Below are 14,394 nucleotides of genomic sequence, written 5' to 3' on the forward strand. Positions count from 1 at the left end.
ACACCGCGTGCGACCGCGTCAGTCGATCGTCCGAACGCGCGCATGTACGTTTATTTTAATAACGACAATAATATTTACTAAAATATTGTTGTTATACTTTAATATAATATACTTCTACGACGTCGTGCCGTAAAACGCGTCGCGGTCCAACGGGATTTTTATTTACACGGTGAACTTCAAATTTACGGACAACATTATTTTGTCTCCCCGACCTCAAGTCACAGTCGGTCAAACTGCCTAAGCCTAGCCACGATCGTCACACCGACCGATTTGAGGTAAGTGCTTTGGTGTACCTATGTGTTATTCGCTGAAAATCTTATAGAATAATAATATATTAATATAATAATTGTGTTTGATATGCTGCGGTATGTTGCTTTTTATTCAAAACTTTTTTTAATCGGCATGCTGAAGCTGAATGCTAATATTATTAGAAATAAATCGTACCTACGCCGAATTGGAATTTTTATAAAGCACGATATTGTGTAAAGATTTTAACGATAAGTCAGCTTATAGTATTGTACAATTTTCATCAGTTTGATTTCATTTTAATAACACTTCTTTAATTTAGGACACAAATAATATTCTCCAAGATCAAAGTTTAACTATAGTTTCCACAATTTTTTAAGACAATTATTTTATAAGTTATAAAAATGTGTTAAAGAATTCTTGACATGATATGATAATTGATAATGGATAAATAAAAATACTTGTAATTTAAAAATAATGAAGTTATTAAATATTTCAAATCTTAAATTTTCAAATTCATTATGATTACTGATTGTATGTTAAATCAAAATATATTTAGTTATACACTCCTGAAATTTCTTATGTTTGCAGAAAATTTAAATAATACTTTAAACTATTATAGTTAATATTATCATTATTATTTTTATTTTTTTATTTTAACTAATTTATGTTATCTTGTTTTGTTCTTAAATTAAAATGAAAAGTATAATATGTGTTAGTGTTAATGAACTATAAATTATATATTTTATATACATATTTTAGTATATTATAATATTACCTATCTCAACTGCGTATTTTGGATGATTTTTCGAAAAATATCCAAAATATATACGTAAAAATATACATCGTACGCGTGTTTATGTATTATACTATAGTATAATAACACTATAACATGTTGGGCATGGCAATATGTTTTTATGTAACTCGTTAAGTAGATACTTAGCCGTTTAGTTAGTATAATATGTTGATTGTAATTAATTTTATTAAATTATTATTAACGTTTTTCGGAAGTTACAAACTGCATCGGCATTATGCTTTTACTATAGTAATGTACTTTACTATTGGTTCGACATTTTTTCTGGGACTTTGTATTTTAACTGTTGAAATTTACATACAAAAATATTTCGTTCTTCACCACCGGCGTTCGTAACAGTTTTTACGAGTCTTTCATTTATCTTTAACCATTTTTATCTTCCATCAAATTACCGATACTACTAAATTTTTGTATTTATTAGCGTTCAATTTATATTTTCATACAGTTTTTGTATAGGTACAATATTCATTAAGCAGGATGATTATTTTTAACGTTTATGATCTTGGTTTTTTTTTTTTGGTTAAAAAAAATGATTATATACTTATTTAACTATTAAATAATTATATTGTTGCATTAGTTTTATCAAAAAAAAAAAAAAAAAAACCGTAAGAAATAAGATATTTTTATATTGGCAGTTTTTAAGTTTTTAATTATTTCAATGATAACCAGTAATTATAATTTCATAACTTATAACAAAATATTTTCTATTAATTTTAAAACATTAAATATTGAAAGAAATTGTTTTTTCATATAAACTTAGGTATATACCTAATTAAATATCAATCATGCGTTTGAAATTAGAGTTCTAAAATCTAAGTTAACAACAACTGATAACTAAAACTATTTACTATTTAGTTCGCTTCATTAATTTTAAATTTTAGTGATGTTATTTATATAAATTATACTTTCAATGTTCGATATGTTATGTAAATCAATAACACTTTCTCAACAGTTTTATCAGTATCAATCTATTTTGTTGTCACAAAAATAAAAAAATATAAAATATTGTCATTAAAAGTTATATAATTATAATTTTGAGAAATTTTTAATATTAACGTATGTTTATTATAATATATATATATAAATTCGTAAATCATCATCAGACAAGTTTTTTTCTACCAGATCAAGGAAAAACTGTTTTTTGAACGGGACTTATAAACGCGTTCTAAAGCAATAACTGTCGTAATTACTTTTAATTATTATTTGACGTGCACTTCGCTACAGATGATATTGGCCGCTCTAAGACTCGGCCAAATGGGTCGAAACGAACTCGCAGGTCATAATAATAATAATAATATAATACAAAAAGTGTAATTGGACTAACCCCAAAATACGTTATGGTACCGCATTAAAGTATAAGACACGAACGCTGGTTATATCATACGTCCGTGTGTGGCTTTTTCGATACAAAAAATGATTTATTATAACTTAATGATTAAGATTCACGACGATCGATTAGATTTATATATACTTTATAAATTATAGTAAGACTGTTATGTAATATAAGTGACTTTTAGGAAACGTTGATTTATATTAATAAGGACGGCAAAATCGCGTGATTATCTTCTTACTGTTATAATTTTCAATGACAAAAACAATATACAATTGAACGATTTTTTAAATTCTGTAATTTTGAGGTTTTTTCTACAAATATGTCAAAATTATAGTACGCAATAGTATACAAATATTATTATTATTATGCTTTTCAGTCTTATTCTATCGAAAGATGTCTGTTATGATTTTTTAGTCATCATTCCTTTTAGCCAAGTCTCCAATATTGAATTTTAATGATCTCTCTTTTTACAGCACAAATACAATTTTTGACTTACAATAATGATATACAATGCGTGTAAGTTGAATTCTGTAGGTATTTTTTTATCATCGTACAGTGTTTATGACAACAGATGATTCACGTGTATTTGACGAATAAATAACGAATACTTAATAATACAAACAATTTGTATCGATATTATAATATTATCTTTTAAATATTTTAAGTCATCGATTTTGTAGAAATTATTAATTTGTCGTTTTGGAGATTATCTTTAATTTAATTTTGAAAATATTTTTTTATTTTACTTTGTTTGAAATCGTAATGAACATTTTAAAAGTTTAGATCGTTTTGTTGAAAATATTTATGTACCTATCAATATTCAACATATGAAGTACTTTTGTACACTATAATTCGTTTAACTAAATCGATATAAGATAAAACTTATAATCAATCAACTAAAAGTTCGATATTCAATTACTATAAATCGGGTATAAGAAATTAAAAATGTATACCTAATATTTTCATTTTAAAAATAATAAATAATATAATATTTATTTTAGGTGATATAAAAACAATATTTTTAAACCTTAAGGTATAATTTAGTGTATATTTAATAATAAAAAAATTACTATTTACATGCATTATGATGATATACTAAAATAACTGACAAATTTTATTGACTAACTCGTAAGTAATAACTATTTTATTTTTAAAGTTTAAATAAGTCAGGTTGTCAGTCCTTTTTGTTACATAGTGTATGTAAACTATACAAACGCATTTTTCCAGAACTATCGTTATGAAATATATGTAGAATGTAGATATAATATTGTATGCGGTACAAACTTCCGTCTCCTCCGCCATACACGTACAAACTATTATTATACAGCTGTGGTGTCTGTAGTTTTTTTTTTTTTTTATGGAAATTAGTAATTTATGTACCGAACCAGTAGGTAGACTACTCGTAGATGAATACACATGAATGTCAATATTCTCATCGGAAAAATTCCAGTTAAAAGATTTATGCATGATAGGTAGGTACAATGTACATTACAGTATAACAATAACAATACAACGTGCGCGGTCAATGTGCTCTGGTGTTCGCATATAAACATTATTATTTACAACAGGAGCGTATCGTCATCGAGTGACCTATACAAATAAATTGTGGGTTTAATGTTATTATTATTAAAGCGATGATCTGTCAATATGTTGATAGAAAATTTATAGTATTGATATCATCTAGCGAGATATCATTCATTCATTGTGTAGTTTATGGACGACGAAGTCGAAATTGAACTTTGTGGCAGTAATGAACACAATATTACTGTTGTGTATCATCATAAAACCGTTTTGATTAAATTACCTATTTATATTTTGTATGGAAAACAATTTGTTCATTTTACCGGGAAGCTATATGCAAACATTGCAAACGCATCAGCAGTAAACATCTCGAGCGATTTATTTATAAACTTTGCCGTAACCGCGCATCATCATCATTACATTTCAGAGCGCGTGAAAAGTAGTAATAATAATATAATAGTATAAAATATAAATTATATTACCATTCTTCTTTCTGCTACATTGCATTTAAAGATTAGAGATTATTTATGCGTGTATGATCCACAAATGAAACAAAAAAATTATATACTGCGTTACTTTTGAGTGATAACATTGTGACATTAAGTATTTAATGTATCGATATACCAGATACCTGTTACCTACGTTTGAACTACAATTGTATAACATTTAGGTACATTTTATTAAAACCTTCGTTGCGTTATGATTTTTAAAAAAAATGTAAAATTAAAATTTCATTTCTATTCGATATCCCGTACGTCAAAGTTATTTTTCTAAAAGATTTAACGTAGAGATTTTTAGAAAGATTTGATTATAATACATAGTGAAACAATATGTATAAAAGTTATTTTTAATCGTTGGCAATGGTGGATTACACGCTCACTTCAACCACGATGACTTTTACAAACAGGCAGTATATTATTATAATAATATTATATATTACCTTTTATCGTTGAGTATAATATGATTAATATACAGTGAACGCCGTTTATAAGACACACGGATATAAGATTCAGCTGCTTATTAAACTTAAAGTCGTCTATAATGGTCCGAACGTATCCAAATACATTATACAATTCGGTTATAAAACTCAATCATCTCATCAAAACTCATCACTTCGATTATGAGACTCAAATTTCGTAAAACAAAGATGGTAGAAAATAAACTTTTTTTCTAAAATGTAGAAATAAATTAATTTTGAAAAGTTACATATTTTTGTTGGTTATTACTTATTATTATTGGTGTCAATTCATGCTTTGTAATGTGATTATGTACAGCACATTTTATCGAATTTCACATTTATCGGAATTATCGTTATTGTAGTAGAGGTATCAATACTCTCCTGATTACCTGGCATAGCTATTGTAATTTTTAAGCTTATTTTCCACTTAGCCTATAAGATTCATTAGGTTATAAAACTTTGTGGTGATCCTAAAATAAGTCTTATAAGCGGCGTCCGCTGTAATACATAATACATAAATATTATATTATTATCTGCTGAGAAATAAGACAGCATAGCAGTGATTGTTGGTATAGTCACTGATAAATATTGATATTAATGACCGTTGGTAGTTTTAATAAATAGTAAATAATATAACAAGATCTCAAAATGTATTGATGTTTTTGACAATCGCATTATAATTATAATATACTATATTTAGGTACAATAGTTTAATAAACAAAATACAATTTTAACTTTATTATTGATAATTAGTTATATCTATAAGAATATATAATATAAAAAATAAATCCAGTTTTTATGCTACAATATTATACAATATGTAAATTGTCCATAATATATCGTAGGTATATATTTTTTACATTACAATTTTTCTATTCGATAATTCTACATTTTATCTTCATGGTTATGAAATAGTTTACCAGCAATTATAATGCCTATACATACATTATGCACTCGGTGGTGTCTTGGTACCTTTTTGTTAGGTATCTGGTATATATACAATATACATATATAATATTATATTGACACACGTGCAGTACTGTAGTATTTGACAGTCAGTTATGGTGGGTACACTATACAGTATACATATACCGTTATATTATTATACAGTAAAAACCGTCCACGCGCGAGCGTTCAATTTCTTCTAAACGTCTAAACGACTATTTATTGTAACGTGATCGAACAGCTTTTAAATTCGTATTACTTAAATTATAAAATATATTATAGCAGTGTTTTACCTTATAATTTGTACATAAAAATACCTAATATTATTTACACGCAAATTCTACAATCGTATATTTTAGTTATGTATTTATGAGTTAATGGCCAGAGGTGGTGATAAAAGTTTTGCTATCTCCCCATTCACAAAATAAAATCGACAACTCTATAAATTCTTGTATGTACTGTACACATTATTGTATACCGTTTAAGAAAATCCATACATAATATTTTATAGTTATTAATATATAATAATACATACTTATTATATATTTTTTTATGCTGTTGTACGTGATGGAAGCTTTTTTTATTGACAAAAATAAGAAGATGTATTTAAACATTTTAAACAGTATATTATTGCTGCACATAGGTATATAATAGAGATAGACATTTCTACTTTTATATAAATCTATGAAGTATCGTCGAAAGTCCAATATAAAATAAATTGTTGATTTATTCATAATTCTTACTACTCTTTACTACAGTATATATAATATACATACTTACGTGACGTGTAATATCTATATAGAAATATATTGCTGAAAATTTCTCCCCCATATTATAATAGGTGCTGATAGTATAAGTACGCACACTGCAACATTAAATATCGATTAGTGTTTTATTATCGTTTTATTGTGAATTATTTTGGTCTGCAGACCACACAGAAAACACTTACTCTCATTATTTTACATCTATGCTATATGCAATTATATTATATATATAGGTATACTTCATTGTAAGTTTCGTGCTTCCGTATATTATTTTATTGTTAGGCAACCCCCTTTTAAACCTTAAAACTATGCCTAACGTGCATTTGTGTGCGTGTGATGTGTTTTGCATAAAGTGACTTATATATTATTTTCTGTGTAGGGTCCCCCGGACATGCAACGGCTTTGCGTTTGCAATCGCGACGACTTTCAGCCTATTTTATACAATGGTAAATCGCCACTGTCGTTTGCGGCGGTGTGCGCGTAGCGCGTATAATTAAGTGCTGGATTCCCGATGGTAGAAATAGGGTGGTGATAGTGCTAGTGGGTAAGGAGAAAGTCAAAAACGGTATATTTTTTCAAAAAATATAGGTAAAACCTAAACTCATCGTATGAATATTTTAACCGAAATCGACTACACGCATATACATATATATTTATAGGCTTATGAACAGGTGTAGTATATACATATAAGGTGTACACAACAAAACTATATACCTACGAATATAATAAGGGACTCACTGGAGGGTCGCTGGAACATTGATTTTTTCCCCTTTCTTAATATGTATTTGTATACGTTTCATACGCGCGTCCTTTATGTGTTTTTTTTTTACTTTAATACCTTAGGGGCATGCCACATGTGTACTGGAATTTCTACAATAATATATGTTTTCAATGAACGAGCAGTAATAAATATTATCATAATTATCGTCAATTTTTGTTTTGAATCAAGAAAACGTTTTCTGATGACATTGTTTTAACGTTATTTTCATTTTGAAGATATATTTTATTGTGTTCATAATGTACGTTTTATATATTTTACATTATAGTACATAAGTAAATATAGCGTGTCAAACTGTAGCCGACTAACCAGTCGAATCGAATAACTGTTAACGTATTGACATCGTATATAAAACGATTTATGATATGATTAATATTATATGCATAATAATAAATACAATATATAGTATAAACCTATACCGAGTCGACGAAATTTATGTAGATTGAAAATGTATATTTTATAAACACAATAGACCGCTTTGGAAATTTTTTAATTTTCCAACATGGTCATATAATGCACATTTACACAGTTTTACAATGATGAAAATAAACCTATAATAATGTATTAATATCGTAAGCGTCGTATTTGACAATAGGTAGGTCTCTAGTTCTACGCGATTAATGTTCACCAACGGTTCACAATATACGCGTTGTATGTATTATAATGTAACATTAATTAATCAAAATAATACCTAGTCGAAAATATATTGTTGTATATACATAAATTAAATACCTTGTAAATTTTGTAGCAATATATTGTTTAAAACGAAATAGAATTTCCATAACAGTTTAAAGCGGTGGAGGTATAATAAGCCTATACCCTTATTAATAATATTAACTTATCTATAACTTATGCTAAAACATAATTTAAGAACAACATTTCGCTTAAAATCACAATTTCCAAAAATGCGTAACAATAACAGATACTGCTAACGAGAACTCGGTATTACCTTTTTATTCAAGTTGGGTTTGATATACATGTAAGAAAATTAATGTTATATAATAATCAATTTTATAGGAGAGAAGGTACCGTGTTAAAAGAAAATCGAGTTCCTTTACTTATATCGGGTGACGCAACTTTTGAATGAAAACAACAGCAAAAGTCCAGCCCTTCATGTCGGAGCATTTATTTTTCTATTAGCGTTGCTGTACAGATCCGTACTTGTTTTTGTTCGTTCATATATATATATATATATAAGTTGATTTAACGAACATGCTCGTCCTCTTTTTTCTTCAATAATACAGTTATTTAAAATCAAAGAATTTTTTTCCATTTTTAAATTCTTAAGATTTTTGTATTACTTAAAAAACCTCCAATATTGTGAAGATACAAATATCTGTTTTTAACTAAAATCCTACCTTTGCGACTAAATTATTTATTGAATAACTTTTCTAAAAATGTTGAAGTATCAAATTAAAAATTTGAAAATTCTAGTAATTAATTTTTATAATCTACTAACAAATAATTATACATATTATTATACTAATTATTTTATAATTTGCAAAAATGATTAAAGTATAATAAATACAAAATCTAATATTAAATATATTTTATAATATTTCTTTAAAACTATTTTTATGGAATATCATATGTTGTCTTAAGTATAAACAATTTAATAACTGAAAAATTATTCGTTAAAATTTTAATAAATATATGTTTGTATCATAACATGATATTTCTTAAGTAATATAAAAAAATCCTGAGTGCCTAATGTAGCCTAATTATAATTAAAAAATCAGAATTTAAATAAATTCATTATTTAAAAAAACAATGAAAGTGAGCAATGTTTAGAATCTAATATGAATTACTCTGTATATTTTAACACGTACCTACTTAATATAAATATGTATAATTCTATTATGTAACTAAAATATTGTATCTAAGTTTTAAACAGAATTGAACATATATTTTTTTACAGTTATATAACTATATAATATACAATTTAATAAAATTACGGTATAACACGCGTATTGCAGTATGCTTATAGTGAATCCGTGAAAATGTATCGATCAAGCTCACGATTACAACTGGGATACGATCCGATTCGAAACGAACCCTCAAACGCAGCGTGCAACTTGTGTTTATGTTTTATAGCTATGCTGAGTCGATAATAGCTAAAATATAACAATTCGTATAATAGGTAATAACGATAAAATTAAATAACCTGCGGAAACTTTAACGCATACCGACTCATAAATCAGTTACCGACTACCTATTCGAGTTTCATATTTTTTATATAATTTGGCTGCACGTGTCTCCTATACTACGTACAGACGTGACATAATACTATACAATTAATTACAATATAATAACAATGGGACAAAAATGTTTTACGCTAGTCGATAATATACTAACTAATTTCAGGCGGCGCGTGTCACTTCGGTTTTCCAAGTGATATGACATAGCATGTATTATAATATTATTACTAATGAATGTAGAGCATGCTTTTTTATATTTTACTGTCAACAAGATATTTTTTACTTTTAGTATTTTTAGATAGCTTCAACCTAATATTTACGAATTATACTAATTACTAGGAAACAGATTTATATGTAATATAAGTAAAAAAATATGTTCATGATATGGAAGTATAATTTATAAATGTGTGGGGAAAAAATGGACGTAACCCATTCGACTCCCTTTATACAAAAACTTCAATTTCCAAACGGCTATCATTAAAAAAGGTTTTACAAACGGTAGATTTCTAAACTCCGGTTTTTTATAACAAACTAAATAAATTATAAAAATACCATACATTAGTGTAAATTAAATTTTATTAAAATAATATTAAATTTTAGTGTTAAAAAAATGTATATATAAGTAAAAATATAAAAAATATCATTCATTGGTAATTTTTTTAGGCATAATTTTTTTGTATACTTCAATTGTGTTATTCAAGGTATTATTTTACTCAATGAAAATTTGTCAATGATGTTCCTAATAAGCTCTTGTTTTTTTAAAAATTAAGGTGTATTAACATGACTGAAAGTTGAAAGTCATTAATGACATTTAATTTAATTTTTAATTTTTTTCTACGGGAATCGTTTTGGATTTTATTTTTTCGTTTAACTTTTTTTGACGGTAGACGTCTGGAAATAAGCAAACAATGAACGGAAACCGTTAGGGATGCAACCTTTATTTCTGTATAACAATGCATTTATGGATAAAATACATTAAATATAATTATAAATAAATAAATGACAACAACTTGAAATCAATCAAATATAATATAATATGATCTCATCAGGTCGTTATGCAATTAAATTTTGAATATAACATTCGCCCGTTCACTAAAATATATTATAAAGAATCATAATGGCTCATAAGATAAAAAGAAATAACTCAGCAGGATTTTCTTATTTATAACCAGTATAGTATATTTAGATCTCCATTTAGGGGTGATGGTGAGAGGGTTAAATATATAAATCAAATTGAGTGACAACTGACCTCCACTAAACATAAAAAAGCATTTAAAAAAAAGTGGGTAAGTGGGACCGCTCTGCTGTACATTAGGTGCCGTCTGGATCACTATTATATATTATAGGGGTGTTAAATTTGAATCCAATGATATGTATCATTGCAAACGAAAAACGATTCTGAACAAAAATGATTTGTCAGCCTAAGATACAATTTCCAATGGTTGGTGAAAAATGTAGTTTATGTTTTAATGGCTTGAATACACCAAATATTAAGTTCTTTTATAATTATTGTAAGCTAAACTTATGGAAAATTTTGTATTAAATTTCCAACTCTTAGTTACTTATATAAAAATTTTTATGAATTATACCTACAAAATAATTTGCAAATATTCATGATTTTGACAATACTTAAACTTCAAATGCTAATAAAAAAAAATTGTGCCTATGTATTCTTATAATTTTTTAATCACTTTAAGAATAACTTATGTCTTATGAGGAATTTTGTATTAATTTTGTATTAATTTACAACATCTCTATTTTTCCACTTACGAGTTTTGATTTTTCTATCACTAATTCGACCATTTGTATAGGAACTATTATTTAAAAAAAATATTTTGTTTTATTTTGTTATTGTTATTGCATGTGCAAAACAAAAATCGACTAAGATAAAAATAAAATTGTTTTCAATGTTTCATTTTGCATAATATTTTAAGCTTTTCCAATAGTTATTAGAAATTTTTGGATTTAATTTTTAAATAATTTCTTAAATATAAATAAAGATAATATACCGATTTATGAGTGTTTTTGTTCACTGTAATATGGCTTGAAAATGTATGAATTATGGAACGATAAAATATGTTTAAAAATATTTAAAAATCAGTGAAATATGTAAAAATATGTTAAATAAAATTGTCGTCATTTTAATAAGAATGATTTGAATCATGGACATTTCTTATCAAATATTAAATATCTTGTTCTAATAAAAATATGCATTTATATATAAATCCGTTTTCTACTATAATAACAATACATATATTAATATAATTTTATTTTGCAAAATTGACTATAGTCTATAATTAGATATTTAAATAAAATTACGTATTTCATTGAAAATTAATCAAAGTGGAGCGATAATACATCAATTATCACAATTGGCATTTAAGATACTGAGGTTAAGGCGCTGTTTAGAGTTTTTCTATAATTATAGTTTAAAATTCAAAAGTTGTGCATCCGAAGTAACTCCTTGAAAGGTACAACTGTAATAACTAAGAAGTTCTCGTAAATAGGCAAACATTGGTGGTTATGGAGGGAGATTAATCGCCCAAAATTTCAAATCAATTTATAGGAATTTGTTAATGAAACAATAAATTATTATTTATTTTTTTATAAAAATTTGCAGCTTCCATCCCTAATTTAAAACTCAATTTGCCTATGTGATCTGATTCCAATTTAAACAACTATAAAATCGTATAACAATATTTTATTGAAACTAAAGCGTCCACTACTTTTCTTCAATTATGATTTTTTTGTAAGTTTCGACCGTTTTGTAATATATATACTTATTATGCATATTATATATGGGTGTTACACACTATTCACACACGTGCATATAAAGTACAATTAATATAAAACACGTTATAGTAACGTAGTCGTATCATACTTTATTGTCGTGTATAGGCTTCTGTGAACGGTAGTGTGGTATGTATAGAATTGAACGTGCTATGTAGTCGTTTCCTTCATACTTTTTTGTGTGTACAGGGACACAATCGCGACCAAGGATAATTATTATTATATGTGTGTATGAGCGGTTTCTTACAACAATAAAGAAAATAAAACGAAAACCTATTCTAAGGACACCCGTACGCGTTTCAAAGAGAGCATAGTGCTGCCGCCAGCCGCCAGTCGCTATAGTTGCGGAGATTGTTCAACCCGACTACGACGACGATGATGGTCCGCGTGAAATCGGTTTCCTCGTTCCGGACGGAATATCGTATTATTACCGTGATGTTTACATTACAATATATTATTATATTGTACATTTTGATAGTTGTGGCGGGGGTCCTTTACCAGCAGGATGTTCGGGTGATTCGTCGGGTTTTGTCGTCGTTTCATTGTTTCGTGCAATGAAATTTTTTAAACTAATATTAAAAACCAACCGTCTAATAGTACCTAGATAAATTAGGTGTATGTACCTATCGACTATCAGACATATTGCGTAGTACACGGGAAAATAATGTATTTAAAACGTCGTCGTCTATTTGTTGTACCTATATAATATCTAGTAACGGGTGCATATAAATTCTTCTAAATTATTGGTAGTCGATGTTAAGGTTGGATTTATAGTATTTAAACTCCGCTGATATTAAATTAATTTAAATTCTATCGGTATAAAAAAAAAGAAAATTCAAATTTTTATGCACAATAAAAGCACAATTACACTTATTATGTTTAATAACTAATATAGGAACAATTGAAAATTAAAGCGAATTTTCTAATTTATTATGATTAGTAAAGTTATAGTTGGGAAAATGTAATATTATACGTTCTGTTGGCATTATCGTTAGAACGTTAACTTTAGATGTATAATATTGTTACCAATGAAAAAATATAAATGTATAAAATATTTAAATTCAAAACAAATTATACCCTATAAGCTGATAAAGAAAATGTGCCATTATTAAAATTAAAATAAGTTTTAACTTAAAACTTAAAAACTAAATTGGCCAAAAATTAAGTCATCAAAAATGCATGTTTATTTTACGGATAAAAAAATCATACCTATAAAATTTATATACATATAAGGTATAATTGATGGAATTTAACATACATAATAATATGGTATGTACTATACATTATCAGACATGGGAAATGTAAGGATATCTAAATGATTTCAATTTTAAAATACATTATTTTTTTGGTCAAGTCTATATACTTATAGAATTCATCCTTTTTATAAAGACAGTCTTTAAACTGACGTTTAATAATATTATTATTGTACAATAATTTATAAATTTAAGATTTATGTTGTCAGTAACCCAGTAACCGTTAATTATTATTTATTATCTATTTCAACCAATATTGTCAATATCAATGTAAAGTCACTATAACTTACATAAATTATTTATCAATTTTGAAATAGTATTTAACAATTAATTATAATACTGTATGTAATATTAACCAGACATGGTATTCAAGGTTTTACATTGGTAATCAAAATATGTGTTTTTATGTTATGGTTTTAATATTCATTTAAAATTCCAAGTAACAATTACACCTTCGTGTTGTACCTATTAGTACAAATTTAAGTAAATTTTAGTACTATTCGCTTTTTTATTTTAATGTTTTTTAAACGAATATAGTGTTAAAACACTTCGACCTTTAAAAATCGCTATTGTCTTTCCAAGATACAGCATTTAGTGTAACTAGGTATTTGGCATATATATTTCATTATAACAGGTATAATGGTGTTTTAATGTCGTATTTAATTTGATGACCTTTTTTTTGTAAATAAAATTATAATGAAATAATTGTTTTTCATTAGCTATTACATTAAAGACATTTATTTGCTAGTAATTAGGCATAAATGCCAATCTAACTATTTTAAATAGGAGTTTCG

General features: G+C 26.3%; 1 protein-coding gene across 2 annotated transcripts in view; it reads left to right on the top strand.

Annotated features, from left to right (window-relative positions):
* Positions 1 to 14,394, top strand: part of LOC114123208 (choline transporter-like 2) — a 64,804-nt gene continuing 50,410 nt past the window's right edge. The window contains exon 1 of one of the 2 annotated variants that reach the window (XM_050197060.1): positions 1 to 275. The gene's annotated coding sequence lies outside the window, so the exon portion shown is untranslated. The remainder of the gene's footprint in view (positions 276 to 14,394) is intronic. The other variant, XM_027986106.2, reaches the window with a different exon arrangement.

This window comes from Aphis gossypii, chromosome 1 (assembly GCF_020184175.1).
Source record: "Aphis gossypii isolate Hap1 chromosome 1, ASM2018417v2, whole genome shotgun sequence".
Taxonomy (NCBI): domain Eukaryota; kingdom Metazoa; phylum Arthropoda; class Insecta; order Hemiptera; family Aphididae; genus Aphis; species Aphis gossypii.